Here is a 15446-nt window from a genome sequence, read left to right on the forward strand (position 1 = left end):
GTTTTACCTGTAGTTACTTTTGCAACTTCACTGATATGTCTTCCATGTTGCTTTATATTACTGAACACCAGCCTTGTATGATCCTTTGCCATTTTTGTATAACTTTCATTAAGATGCCAAGACTGCATACTTTTTTATTACTTAGGGTTATTACTGTTAAATTAGCATGTCATGATAGCCTCGGCATCCTTTTGTACTGTAATTTTGCAGATTATCAATAGTAGCTATGCAGATTATCAATAGCTTTGCACACTAACTTACCTGCTTATTTCTTTTTGACAGATCTCATAATGACATTTTGATTGCTTTTTGACAAGGGAATAAGTTCCATACCGGCTTGCTAAAGTTTATATCTGTAACAGTAACAGTACTTGGAACACATCTAGAGTCTGTTTACTGCATTTCCTGTGTTGCACTTAATTTAAAATCGTTTTTTTCTCTAAAAACTGCATTTTACCTGATTTTGACCTAGCACTCAAGTTTGGGGTCATTTATTGCACTGTTGTGATTATTTTGCTGCTTGTGTATCTCTGCTACCTTTAAACTACAACAAAAAGAAAACAAAAAAATCTTGTTTTTTTCCCACTTTCTGAAAGTTAAGAAAGTTCAGTTGCAGATTTGCTGTTCTGAACTGTTTGGAAGTTTCTAGAAGGCCAGTGCTTGCTTGGGCTAAAGGGAAGTCTCTGTGTTCACCAGTGGGAGTAGTTAACACTGAACAGCCTGCCTGTCCCTGGAGGAGTGGTTACTACCTAGAAGCTGTAGTTTCATTGGCCATTTTGGGTCAATTCTAAACTCCTTGATCTCTCTCTCTTAAAATCCTACAACTCTCTTTTTGCGCGGTTTTGCGCACTGAGCAGCGTCGGGCAGCGCCGCCTTAACAGGTTTAAACTATTCCAGGCTCCACAAAGTCTGCTCTTCACTTTTTCCCTTAGAACTGTTCAAACTCTCAAAGTAATCACTCTATTCTCTTTCTAAAGCCCTGCACTTGCTCAGCTCTTATAAGGAAACACTAACTAAAGCACTACACCCTCCTTGACTTCTCATAAGTATTAGAATCCCAATTGTTCTTCCTGATCAAGTGAAAAATCAGTTCCCTTCCCTAATCTGATCAGTAAAAAAACCAGTTCCCTATACTAATCTGGTATGTCCAAGGGTCAGTTTCAAGGTCACTCTCCAGTCCAGCTGGTGAATCTGGGAATTTTGAGGCAATGTTACAATTGCCTTATGTACACAGACAATCCTCTCCTCCTTCCAACAAACTCTAATACTTGTGAGAGATGCAGTTACACAGCCAAACTGCAGGCAGAGCTCTCTCAACCCAAGACTGGCACAGTCAGTCAGGAGGAAAAGGTAACCACCCACACCACAAATCCAGTCTCACACAGACCTATTGCATCTGCATACCCAACACATAAACACACAAAAACATACTCGGAGGCTCTAAATAAAAATCTGCCTAAAGAGCAAAGACCTCCTAAGCAGATATCCAAGCAACAGCCACCCCTCAAAAATACCCACAAATCACATATCTCAAAAAATCAGTGTGCCTCACAGTCACAGCCCATAAGGCCAAACAACACACCAAATACACTTGTTATAGGGGACTCTATTGTCCGGCACACTGACGTCCCACTCACCAGACTGAACAAAGAGAAGGTCACTGTAATCTGCCTGTCGGGTGCCAGGATCTGCCACATAACGCAAGCACTCAGGTCACTCCAAAGCAAGTACAAATATGACTCCGTCATTGTCTATGCTGGTGTGAATGACCTGAGACGTACCTCCCTGGACTACATGAAAAGACACATAGAGGAGCTCTCTGACCATGTAGCCCAGGCCGGTATGACCCTTTCCTTGAGTAGCATCTTACCCTCACCAAGAATGATGCCACAATATGAAGACAACATGATCAATTTCAACAATTGGCTAAAGTATTGGTGTCATTCAAAGGCGATCTAGTGTCTGTCAGCCTGGGATGACATGCTGGACAAGCCACGTTGCTTCGCTAGGAATGGCTTGCACCTGTCACCCTTAGGCTTTCGTATACTGGCCAAGGCTCTTGCCAGCCCCATAGTGCCTTTTTTAGGCAAGGCTCAAAGGACAAACCCACCTCCATAGACAACAAAAAGATAAAAAAACTAAAGGTAATGCTACTCAATACCAGAAGTCTAAACCTTAAGATGCACACACTCGAGACTCTCCACAGTATGGAGAAAATCGATGTCTGTGCAGTAACAGAAACCTTGTTCAAGGCTCCTGAGAGCACCCCAGCACTACCAGGTTATAACTCATACCATGCATTTCGGCCCCAAAACTTGGACCGAAGCACAAAAGGAGGGGGAGTATCTATATTCATCAAATATACCTACACCTCCAGGTTAGTGGCACTGCACAAAGCATCGGAAACCATCCATGTGCAACTAACAGCGGGCAAAACTGCCTTTCAGTTTGTAGCCTGCTAAAGAACACCCTCCCTATTACAGGAACCCCACTTGGCATTCCTGAGAACACTGGAGAATATGAAGGTCTCTCCAAACACTTTGTTATTGGGTGACTTCAACTACCCAAACATTGACTGGGAAAACTACTCAAGCCCAAACACCCTCGCCCAACGGTTCCTTGAATTTATAAACTCTAATGCAATGGAACAACTGGTCACCACTCCCACAAGAGGGAACAACATATTGGACCTGGTCATCACCAACATGGGGACTCTATGTTCCACACCAGAGGTAAACCCCTCATTGGTAAGATCAGGCCATAAACACATTTCCCTGGACATCCATATCCGTCCCCACCCCCAGCCAAGGAAATCACTGTAAAGAATTTCTCAAAAGCCAACTTTGCACTTCTCAAGACTGAGGTGGAATCTTTCAAAGCCCCTGGGCCAGAGTATAATACAGCCCAATCCACAGAATCCTTTACAAATGCATTCTATGAGCACCTGCAGGAATGCATGGATCGTGCTATCCCAAATAAAACCAAGACTCACTCCTCCAAAAACAGGAGACCGGTCTGGTGGACCCCAGCCATAAATAAGCTATACAACAGAAGGAGGAAGCTACTACATGACAGAGCAAAATCCCAAAAAGGGAAGGCATCTCTGATCAGTATTAGCAAGAAACTTCAATCCCTCATAAAATCATCAAAGGCCAGTTTCGAAAGAAAGATTGCCCTAGACACTAAAGATAATCACAAGGCCTTCTTTAGTTATGTCAGGAACATGGGTGGAAACTCCCAGACATGCTCTGAATCGTTGCATAATGGTACAAAATATACCGAACCTACAGACATAGCCAACATCCTGGCAGACAGATTCAGCACAACCCCCCCCCTTCCCCCCCAAAGGAGCAAATGCCTATTCCAACTGAATGTAACCTCCCTGACATCACAGATGCACAGGTGAAAGCTGCCCTCTCCAAAGCAAAAAACACAGCATCTATGGGACCGGATGGTGACCCAGGCTGTGTCTTACACCAGCTCCAAGAAGAACTGAACCCTAACATTAAGTCACTGTTCAAACTTAGCCTTACTACAGGATATGTACCCAAAGAATGGCGTACAGCTACAGTGGTCCCACTCCACAAAGGTGGTGCCACAACGGAGCCCGGAAACTATTGCCCCATAAGCCTGACTAGTCTGGTCTGTAAAGCTATGGAGCATATTATCATGGAACTCATAAACAAAGACATTGGGAGCCTCCAGACACTGGACCCTACCCAATTCGGCTATGTTAAGGGCAGATCTTGCCTCTTAAATCTAGTTGATTTCTTTGAAACAGTTACCAAAGCCATAGATGAGGGCAAGGTAGTCCACACAACCTACCTGGACCTTGCAAAATCCTTCAACACAATACCCCACTCAGGCATCATAAATAAGCTTACCAGCTTAAATATCAACCCCTATATCACAAGATGGGTTGCAAACTGGCTCAGAGATAGAACCCACATGGTCAGAATCACAGGTGCCATGTCCAAATCCAAACCAGTTACAAGTGGCATCCCACAGGGCTCAGTTCTGGGACCTCTCTTGTTCGGTATATACTTCTCTGAGGTTCAGGCTAACACGGGGGGATTATGGCTGACAAAGTTCGCAGATGACTGCAAATTGGGGGCCATAATCAAATCTCCAGCTGACACAAGCATCCTCCAAAAGGGCCTCACAGAGACAGATGCTTGGTGCAAGAGCCACGGCCTCAAGCTAAATGCTAAAAAGTGCATAGTCATCCCCTTTGGGAAAAACAAGGTGCCCACAAATTACCACATAGGTGGTAATCCATTAAGTATGGAAGAAGTAATTAAAGATTTGGGGGCCAACGTAGATTGTAATCTCTCCTTTGATAATCACGTTGCCAAAGTGGTTAGAAAGACCTTCTATATAACCCACCTTATCACGAAAGGGTTCGCATCTAGATCAAGAGAGGTCATTCTGCCCCTCTACTCGTCACTCATCAGGCCCATAATTGAATACAATGCCCCTTTTGGGATGTACCTTACCCGACACCTGCAGCAACTGGAGAGACCCCAAAAGTACCTCACCAAGAGGATCATGGGCTACAAACAGATGTCCTATGCAGCTTGACTAAAGAAACTCCAGCTCTACTCAGTTGCTTACCACCTACTCAGAGGCGATCTATGCCTGACGTACAAAGCTATGTCAAACCCAGAATTAATGGACATGCTCCACCTCAAAAAATCCAAGTCCCTTAGAGCTACATGCTCCAGGGACCTAAACCTCAGCACAAAAATAAATAGGACATGCTGGAGGGACAGATTCATTTCCCAGAGGCTCTCCTCACTCTGGAATAGAATCCCAATTCATGTTAGACATAGCCCCTTGCTGACCCTCTTAAAGCGAAATTTGGACGCATGGATGGGAAATCACAAATTCACCACTGGGATCTTTCCAGTGTTCCTGCCAGACAGAGGCACAGTAAACTAATCTTAAAAGAGTACCTTCTGTGACCTACTTTACAGAGGCACAGTAAGCTAATCTAATAGGTAGGCGGAAGCCAAATACACTATGGCTAGGCTTATAAATGCCCTAGGGCAGATAGCCTAGTATCTACCTATGAACCTATGAACCTATATCACCTGAAACAGCACAACTATGATTTCACCTATTATTATTTTACTGTAGTTGTGGATAGACCTAGGCAGGGAAGGGCATTTCAGGAACAAGCAAATATAGAACCACATTTATTCATCTTGTGTTCTAAAACACAACTTAGTGAAAAGTGGCATCTGTATGTATAAATCTGGCTTTACTTTCAAACTCTCCATGTAAAAAACAATGGCTAATTTTGGTAGAGCTTTGCTCTGTTTTTAATTCTCTACCTACTTAGATAACAATTTACTTTACTTACATTATTTGCTTTCTAACTTATTTCCTTAAAGTAACTGAGTGAATGTACTGATGATGCACAAACTTTATGGGACATGACATATGCCATGTTACAAGCAATATTTAGGAGAAGAAGACTGAAAACTGTATATGCTACAACCACATTGGACAACATCAGATAAACATAAAATAACAGTATAAAGTACAATTCCTAGCAACCATGCTGATATATTCCAAAAAAAAGAAAGAAGCGATAGCTGGATTGGTAAAAGTCACTAATAATAACTATACAATAAACAATTAGAGAATTAAAGATGATATATTCTTTAAGTTAATAAACTAGCCCAAAACATGTCTGCTACTAATGTCTGTCTACAGCCTTTATCTTTCATCTTTTACCATTTCCAGCCCAAAGCTAAAGTAAAAGTGACTGCGTGAGGACAGTTCTTCAGTGTCAGAATTTCAAGCTTATATAAGGACAGATCTCAATCTATCTGTGTGCATTGGCTGTAATAAACTAAATAATCTGTATCAAATCAGTTAGTGTTCACACCTAAGATATTATATATATATATATATATATATATATATATATATATATATATATATATATATATATCTTGATCTACCTGACTAGATCGAAACTTCATAACACTGACACGCACCTCACTGACACCACATAATCGACAGTTCACAAACACAACACCACATACACTCAACACATCATAACAACAAACAAAACAAATCCCCTATCCAAAACCCACACACACAACACAAGCACACCAAAATCCTTACAAACCAACACTAACCCTTACATACACAACTATCTACAACCCTAACCGAAACCCTAACCCTAAGGTCCGTCACTATCGCACACTCACCTAACCCGCGCCCTAACCCTAACTCATTTAACCCACCCCTAACCCAAAATATATCACTACTGCACCCTTACCTAACCCGTGCCCTAACCCTAACTCACTTATCCCACCCCTACCCCTACAGACCGCCAACATCGCACACTTACCTTACTCGCACCCTTACCTAACCCACGCCCTAACCCTAACTCACTTATCCCACCCCTACCCCTACAGACCGCCAACATCGCACACTTACCTTACTCACACCCTAACGGCCGTCACTACCGCATACTTACACATCCTTTCCCCATCTCAGTGTTCTAAGCGTCAGTGTCTTCTTCCGTCGGTCTTCTGCCTTGTCGATCTTCTGGTGATTTGTCGGTGTTCTGACGTTTCAATCTACTCAGGTAGATCCATATATCTACATATATTTATGTATATATATATATATATATATATATATATATATATATATATATATATGATTACCACAGACCATGCAGAACAAGGAACATCATTTCTTTTGCAGGGAAGAAGCCACTCTGAAGACCCCCTCATATGGGGGGTTATGACCTCCACACGCCTTACAAGTTATATATACTAAATACGCTATTGCACAATTCACATTTAAAGGGTATATTCCCCAACCAGGGAAATTGTCAGTCTTGAACATCTGTCGACCATCTGTTTTGTTGGCCAAAGTTTGTCAGTGTGTCAACAAAACGGAGGTCAGCTTAAACAAGTCAAACAATGGCAGCACACCCATCTCTCTCTCTCTCTCTATGTATGTATGTGTATGTATGTGTGTATATATATATATATATATATATATCTAGAGAGAGAGACATACACACATGCCCACACAGACACATACACACACACACACACACACACACACACACACACACACACACACACACACACACACACACACACACACACACACATCCTTAACTTGCCAATTAAAGTCACTTGCATACATCTCTTTCACTTTGAACCATGAATCTACAACCTTTCTTGCATTAAAATGTAACCATTTAGACTTCTAAATTGCCAAATTCCCAGATATAAAGGTACATTTTCTATCTCTTGAGCAGCACACCTTGGACCTTTCTAAATATTCTGGGTTAAGCTTCTTGGTATGCCAGTTCAGGGACCTATCCCCTTTAATTCTTTCATTGTGATCTTCCATTCCAAATCTTAATTTTGTACAGCAATGTTAAAGTCACATTCTGTGCCTTATCTTCACGATGCCAATGCCAAAATTAAGAGTGGAGATCCCTGACTAAAACAATGCCTAACAATCTGCACAAAAATGTTTATAATTACCATATTTATTAACTATCATTTATATAGTTTAGTACACTGTTATAAAATTTACAGTTTTTACTATTTAATTTAATCCCTGAATGATGTGATAATATTAACAATGCATTATTGCACAGTAGAATATTTTTCCCCAGGCAAACTGCCTATTTTTTGCAGTTCTAAAACGTGGAGCATTGGGTACTGAAATCAGTAAAGTTATATACCTAAATCTATCTTTTTAAATGTTGTTTTGTAATGTTTGTTTAGTGCTTATTATTTTAACAAACATGATCCTATTGGATCCTGAACTGAACTGAACACTGGATCCTACCCAGTTCGGCTTTGTTAAGGGCAGATCCTGCCTCTTAAACCTGCTTGATTTCTTTGAAACAGTCACCAAGGCCATTGACGAGGGGAAGGTGGTCCACACAGCCTACCTGGACCTCACAAAAGCCTTCGATACAATACCCCACTCGGGCATTATAGATAAGCTCACCAGCTTAAATATAAACCCCTATGCCACTAGATGGGTTGCAAACTGGCTCAAGGACAGAACCCACATGGGTAGAATTGCTGGAGCCATGTCAGACTCCAAACCAGTTACAAGTGGCATCCCACAAGGCTCAGTCCTGGGACCTCTCTTGTTCGGTATATATTTCTCGGAGGTACAGGCCAACATGGAAGGACTGTGGCTGACCAAGTTCGCAGATGACTGCAAACTGGGTGCCATAATCGACTCTCCAGCCGATACAAGCATCCTCCAAAAGGGCCTCATAGAAACAGACAACTGGTGCCAGAGCCATGGCCTCAAGCTAAATGCCAAAAAGTGTATAGTCATCCACTTTGGCAAAAACAAAGTGCCCACAAATTACCACATAGGTGGTAATCCATTAAGTACAGAAGAAGTATTTAGGGACCTGGGGACCCAAGTTGATAGCAATCTCTCATTTGACAACCACATGGCCAAAGTGGTTAGAAAAACATTTTATATAGCCCACCTAATCATGAAGGGATTCAAATCTAGATCAGGGGAGGTCATCGTGCCTCTTTACTCATCCCTCATCAGGCCCATAATTGAGTACAATGCCCCTTTTGGGATGTACATTACCAGACACCTGCAGCAACTGGAAAGACCCCAAAAGTACCTCACCAAGAGGATCAAAGGGCTCAAACAGATGCCATATGCTGCCCGGTTAAAGAAATTCCAGCTCTACTCAGTGGCATACTGCCTGCTCAGAGGTGATCTGTGCCTGACGTATAAAGCCATGTCCAACCCGGAATTATTGAACATGCTGCACCTCAGAAAATCCAAATCCCATCGAGCTACACGCTCGTGAGTCTTGAACCTCAGCACTGAAATAAATAGGACATGCTGGAGGGACAGATTCATAACCCAGAGGCTCCCTTCACTCTGGAATAAAATCCCAGTCCAGGTTAGGCAGAGTCCCTCATTGACTCTCTTCAAGAGGAATCTTGATGAGTGGATGGGAGATCATAGGTTTACCCCGGGTATCACTTCTGTGTCACTGTTAGACAGAGGCACAGTATACTAACCTCGAAAAGGGCATAGCAAAATTAATTTAAAATGGGTGGCGAAAGCCAAACACACTCTGGCTAGGCTTATAAATGCCCTAGGGCAGATAGCCTAGTATGAACCTATGAACCTATGAACCTATGAGAAACAGGAATATCTTTTAGCACATTATGAATATGACTGCTGTTGATAACACTAAGAGCAAAGTTATAGCAAATTGCTGGTAAATTTAAGGAGATGGCAAACATTTTCTAGGAAGTCATGTATGAGGATAACCATAAGAGGGGTAAGTGAAGATAGAAGACCCAGACTCAGCTCCAGTGAGGTCAATGATGGAAAAAAAAATGATGTATTCTGCCTTCTTAGTAACTTAATGGCTGCAAGAAATATGGATTCAAAAAGGCTTAAGGGGATGCAAAAGTCTTAATTTGAAAAGTTTATACATTTTATTTAGACTTTCTAATTCACTAATGATTGCAAAGAGATAAAGCCTTTACTGTCCACCAGATGTCCTGTACTTGATTAGTGGCATGGACTCTGCAGAGGCCACAGGTTGAGGATGGCAGTAAGCATTCAATGTTAGCTCATCCACCCATATGGTAGGTAGGCAGCCTAGGCTTACAGCAAAATGCAGCATATGTGCCTGAGCAGCTCCATGCTGCATGAGTGATGAGATGTTCAATCAGAAGAGAATGCATGCGCAGAATCACAGATGCACAACTGGAGGACAGCAGTTGTGGGCCTAGAAAAGCTGCCTTGGATGGGCAAGCATTAGGCCACACTCCTGGGCAAGCAGCATGGTGCTAGGTACTGCACCACTGTTCCCTCTTACCTCACAGCCCCAGACAGGGAATCAGATTGAGGCTTTTGAAGGCTAAAGTGGATCTAGCTGACCTAGTAAATGTGAAGGTAAGCTGTGGCAACTGTGAGGAGAAAAAAAAAAGAATTTCCAGTTCGCAGACAACTCTACCTCTGCATTTCCCCCTTTTTTTAATGTCTCCAAGTTTTGAGTTTCTGTTACCATGACAGGAATATACCCCCTTCCTAAGTCAAAGTATTATTAAAGTTCATGAAATTAGTATTGTTTCAATCTCTGATGTCAGCCAAAAGTGCTCTTCACAGCACCCACAATGTCCCCAGTAATGACTCCTTCTGCAATTCATATGGAGTTACATGTATCAGTAATATATTAAAGTATAACTGTAAATTCTTTCTTATAAATCCCGTTGCTCCTACTACTATTGGAACTGTCTGTGTATCTTTTTTCTACATTGCCCTCATTTTAGCCTGCATATCCTGGTATTTTCTGATTTTATATCTATCGCTGTATGTAAGACACTGTAGTCAATGAGTGTAGCAATTTCAATGATCGACGCTACTTTTCTCTTCTTTTCATGAACTACTACATCTGTCTTTCTCACATATCCATTTGAACTGTTGGTAATGGTTGATCCCACATGATATAAACATCAACATTTTCTATAATGCTTTGTGGTTCCTGTTTCCAATGTTTTCCAGCTACTTCAGTATTGTAATGTTTGCACAATCCCCAGTGTAACAGTCTTGTCACATTATTATGCATTTCAGTATACAGTCCTTCTGTCATTAGTATATCACAACCAGCAACAAGGTGTGTGAATGTTTCCAATTATGTTTTACAAAACCTACACTTGCCTGTTTCTCCCACATGTTGAATGGACTTTGTAAATCAGCGTGCATGTAGCCCACTGTCTTGAGCTATCAATATTGGCCTTTCGTCTTTCGGTTTAAATTCACCTCTACTTAAGCATTCCTGTGTTCAATCCTGAACGACATGAGGTTGTTCCAAGAATTTTCTGTACTTGCAACTATATTTATGCATTTTCCACATTTGTTGCCTTCTCATCTGATTCTGCACTTTATATTCTTTCTTTTATTTACTGGCAGATTCAGTTGCTGCCTGATTTTTATCTACTGTACTTCTGGTTTGATTTCCATTCCCACTTGACACCAATATGTTTCTGCTAAAATAAGCAGGGAAGTCATCCCAGACTTATTCTCCTCGTGTTTTAAAGCTTTCACAATATCTGGGTCTTGTAAGATCAGCAGATATGTATGTAGTCCTGAGATTGCAGATCTATACATGTAGTCAATTTCAAGGAGGCCCATACCTCCTTCAGAATGAGGAATATATAGTCTTGGTAAACACTGATTTGTATAAATCATTTGATAAACATGAAGTGTGTGTTTTTCTTGTTTTCCTGTCCAACTGATCCGATACCTTTTGGGATCAGTTAATCACTCCAAAACTATAAGTTAGGGCAGGAAGTGCAAATTGCTTTATAGTTTGTACTTTGTTCTAGATGTCAGAGCTGTTTTCAGTATTAATTTTAGTCTTCTAAAATATTCCTTACTAAGTTTTATTTGCATCTGTTCATGTTTTACTATTGATCCTTCATCAATTCCTAAATATTAATATACTATCTCTTGCTCAAGTTCTTTTGTTACATTCCTGTCCCAGACTGATGTTTTCTTGGTGCTGTAGCTTTCCTGCTTTTAAAGTTTGCTTTTCCTACTTATCAAGAGCAAATGGCATTCATTTATCATCTGAGAACATTTTCATCACTTCTGTGCTTTCAGTTCCTCATCTAATGAACTATAAAGTTTTAAATCTTTCACAAACAGAAGAAGGGAAGTCTTTGCACTTTGTTGTTTTCTTGGAATGGAATTGTAGCCATGACATAATCTGTTAAGTAGACAGCTTAATGGCTTAAGGGCAAGACAAAAGAGCAGCAGTGACATAGTCAACGAGTCACCCTGAAACATCCCGTTTTAATTTTTATCCATGGAATAATAATTTGTCCTTTATCATGGCTTAATTGCAAAATGGTTTGCCACTGTTCCATGGTAGCTGTAATTAAACTGATCAGTGCAGGGTGTATCTCGTACATTTTTTAGCACTCTTTATCCATGAATAAGGGATGCTGTCAAATGCTTTTTGTAGTCTATCCATGTCACAGAGTCTTCCCCTTTTTATAGTTCTCCATTCTGACTTTAACAACAAATGATCCTTTGTTCCATATGACTTTCTTTTGTTACCCTTTTGCTCTATTGCCATGATCGAGTTTTATTTGGCATCAATTCCAGCTTATAGTTTATACATTGTTAGGAGGCAAGCTATGGGTCTATAGTTTTTAGTATAGCTTGCAGGTCCTCTCTTATGAAGGAGTATTGTTTTCCCTGTTGTTAACCATATTAGCATCTATTCGCGGTATGCATATAAATATTTCTTACTCTTGGCTAAGTCTTCATGTAAAAATGTTAATACTTTTAGTCAGAAGCTCAGTACTGCACCTGGCATGACGTTTTCCACTTAGTAGCCTTTCTTAACTTTGTTTCAATTTCTCTAGCCGTTACTTAATCCTATTTCATATCCTGTACATTTGAACTTCTTAACCTTTCTTTTACTTCTATGCATTCAGCATCTTTTTTATGTTTCACAGGATCTTCATATATATATATATATATATATATATGTATATATATATATATATATATATATATATATATATATATATATATATATATATATATATATATATGGGTCTACTATACATGATCGAAGTTTCAGAAAGTCGAAACTCATATGGCCGAGACCATATGTTCGACTCCTGAAATTTTGAAGATGTAAAAAAAATAAATAAAACACACATTAACTTCCCTTCTAGCTGCGACATCCCCGACACCCCCCATAACCTACCAACTCCAAGATCACACTACAGTGTGGAAATGGAAATCTTTCCATTACGCACTGTACGGAGATGTTGGTTATGCATGGTCAGCATTTCAAATATCGATCATATGGTCTCGGCCATATGGTCTTCAACATTATGAAATATCGACCATGTGTAGGGGACCCATATATATATATATATATATATATATATATATATATATATATATATATATATATATATATATATCTATATATATATATATATATATATATATATATATATATATATATATATAGATATATATATATATATATATATATATATATATATATATATATATCCGTAATGTATCTATTTCTTCTTTTTTTCTGGTGGTGTTTCAATTCATTTTGCCTTGATTCCCAGTTCTCTATAAAACCTTTTTGGGTCATCAATAAATTACTTATTTTGTACTTTTCCTTCTGTATTTATCTGCATATGTTCTAAGTTTTTTCTGCCTATGCTGATATTTTTAGATTATTATTTGCTATAGTGCAGAATACATCTTGATCTGTTCTGATACTGTGCATTGCTTTTATCACATCTATCTTTCTGAGTATTTTTGTTGATCTCTTCCCTCTTCTGTACTCCTTTACCAATGACATTTTTATCTTAATTGCTTTACAGTTTTCTCTATTCAGTGCTTCCATGACAGCATTTGATTCCTCCCCTTCCTCTCCTTTACTGCCCTGGGTTTTTGTCGTAAAACTGTATCTGTTATTAATTTAGCTGCACAGTAATATATCCTGTTTACTTCTGTTATACTACATGAATTTTTATGAACAGGCTTAATTTCCTGTGTTTATTTGTTTTATCAAACAAACCTTTTTTTTTTTTTTTACTTTCTGTAGTCTATTTTTTTCATTGATATTAATATCTCTGTCCATCTCTATTACATCAAGCACCTCTCATTTTCTTCTAACCTGAGGGCAAATTCTTTGTTCTCCATTTCCTGCAGGCATTGCAAATAAAGTTATAGAGCATCTTCCTGTGCCACATTCTCATCAGTTTAATCCTGTGTCACCCATTGCTCTTTCATATGGAACTCGCTGGCCTCTCACTCCACAACATTGACTGCGTCAGTGTTACCACAGTTTCCTGTCTCTTCCCTTGTTGTGCAACACCAACTGAAGTTTTGTACTACTTTCTTATGGAAGGCTTAAAATTATTTTCATATGGCAACTGATCAGATGTTTCCCACTCCACTGCACTGGTTTCTCCTTAATTTGAGGATCCATTGCTCTATCCTGTTGTATTGTTATCAGAGTTAAATTTTCTACACTAAATCCTTCACTTTGCAGGTAATCCATAACCTCAGTTTCTATTTCCTTAACTTGTCCATTACTAATCCTCTTTTCTACTTTTCTTCTTTGTTTTCTTATATTTGTATTGTAAGATTTTCCTTTTCCAGATTCTTTTGCCTGTATTTTTCTTCAAATATGTTTGGTACTGGTCTTTTTGTATTGATTAGTTTTGCTTTCTCCTTTGTATAAATATTGCATCATATTAAATCTCTTTTTCTTTCCTATGTCTATATTTCTTCTTCTTCAGATGTCTCCTGCTCCTACTGTTTCTCCTTACTTGGGGGACTTGTTTCATCAATATGTGATATTTAAGCAATAACCAATGTCTGGGTGTGGGTAATGCTGGATTTACCCATGGTTGGTGTGGTTTGGTCATGAAGGTGAAGCCCGAGTGGCCAAACAAAGACAACTGTGGGTAAATCCAGCATTACCCACACCCAGAAGTGGGTTATTGCTATTATACAATGACATTATTTAAGAAAAAAAAAACTTAGTTTTCTTAAATAATGGCATTGTATAATGCCTCCGTGCTGCCCTTCTGCAGCTGTCTGGTATTCTTCGGCAGTTCTGATGTACTGCACATGTGTATGCTTACGCAGTACATCAGAGCTGTGGGTGGAAGCAATGGGGAAAGCAAGATCTCCATTGCATTTTACAAAGTGTCTCGCTATGTTAAAGGAGTTTAACATAGCGAGACAGCTTTAAAAAAAGCAACAGAGAATCTCCATTGCTTTTTTAAAGCTGTCTCGGTATGTTAAACCCATTTAACATAGCAAGACAGCTTTAAAAATAGCAACGGAGAAAGGAAGATTTCCGTTACTTTTTTAAAGCTATCTTGCTATGTTAAACTCCTTTAACATAACGAGACAGTGTCTAAAAAGCAAAGGAGATCTTGCGTTCTCCATTGCTGTAAAAAAAAAAAAAGTCTTATACTAATGGAAAAAGTCTGTGCGACTGGCCCTTTTTCCATTAGTATAAGTCTGATTTACAATGTGCATGCTGACCAATCAGTGTGCACGTTTTTGAATATTAATGGGGGGTTGTTGTATAATATCTGTGTTAGACTTTCTACACTAAATCCTTCACTTTGCAGGTATTCCATAACTTCACCTTCTATTTTTTACTTCTACTTTACTAATCTTCTGTGTTCCCATTTTGTGATCTTGATTTTTCTACTGTGAAACTTTCCATATATGGATGCTTTTGCCTGTATTTGTCTCTGAATATATAGTTGTTGCTGCTGCTTTTTTGTAGTGATTAATTTGACTTTCTCCTTTGTGTAAATATTGAAACCATATCAGAGCTCATTAATTTCCCATGTCCATATTTCCTTTCTATAGCTTTC

This window comes from Protopterus annectens, chromosome 4.part1 (assembly GCF_019279795.1).
Source record: "Protopterus annectens isolate FY-2018-M chromosome 4.part1, PAN1.0, whole genome shotgun sequence".
NCBI lineage: Eukaryota > Metazoa > Chordata > Ceratodontiformes > Protopteridae > Protopterus > Protopterus annectens.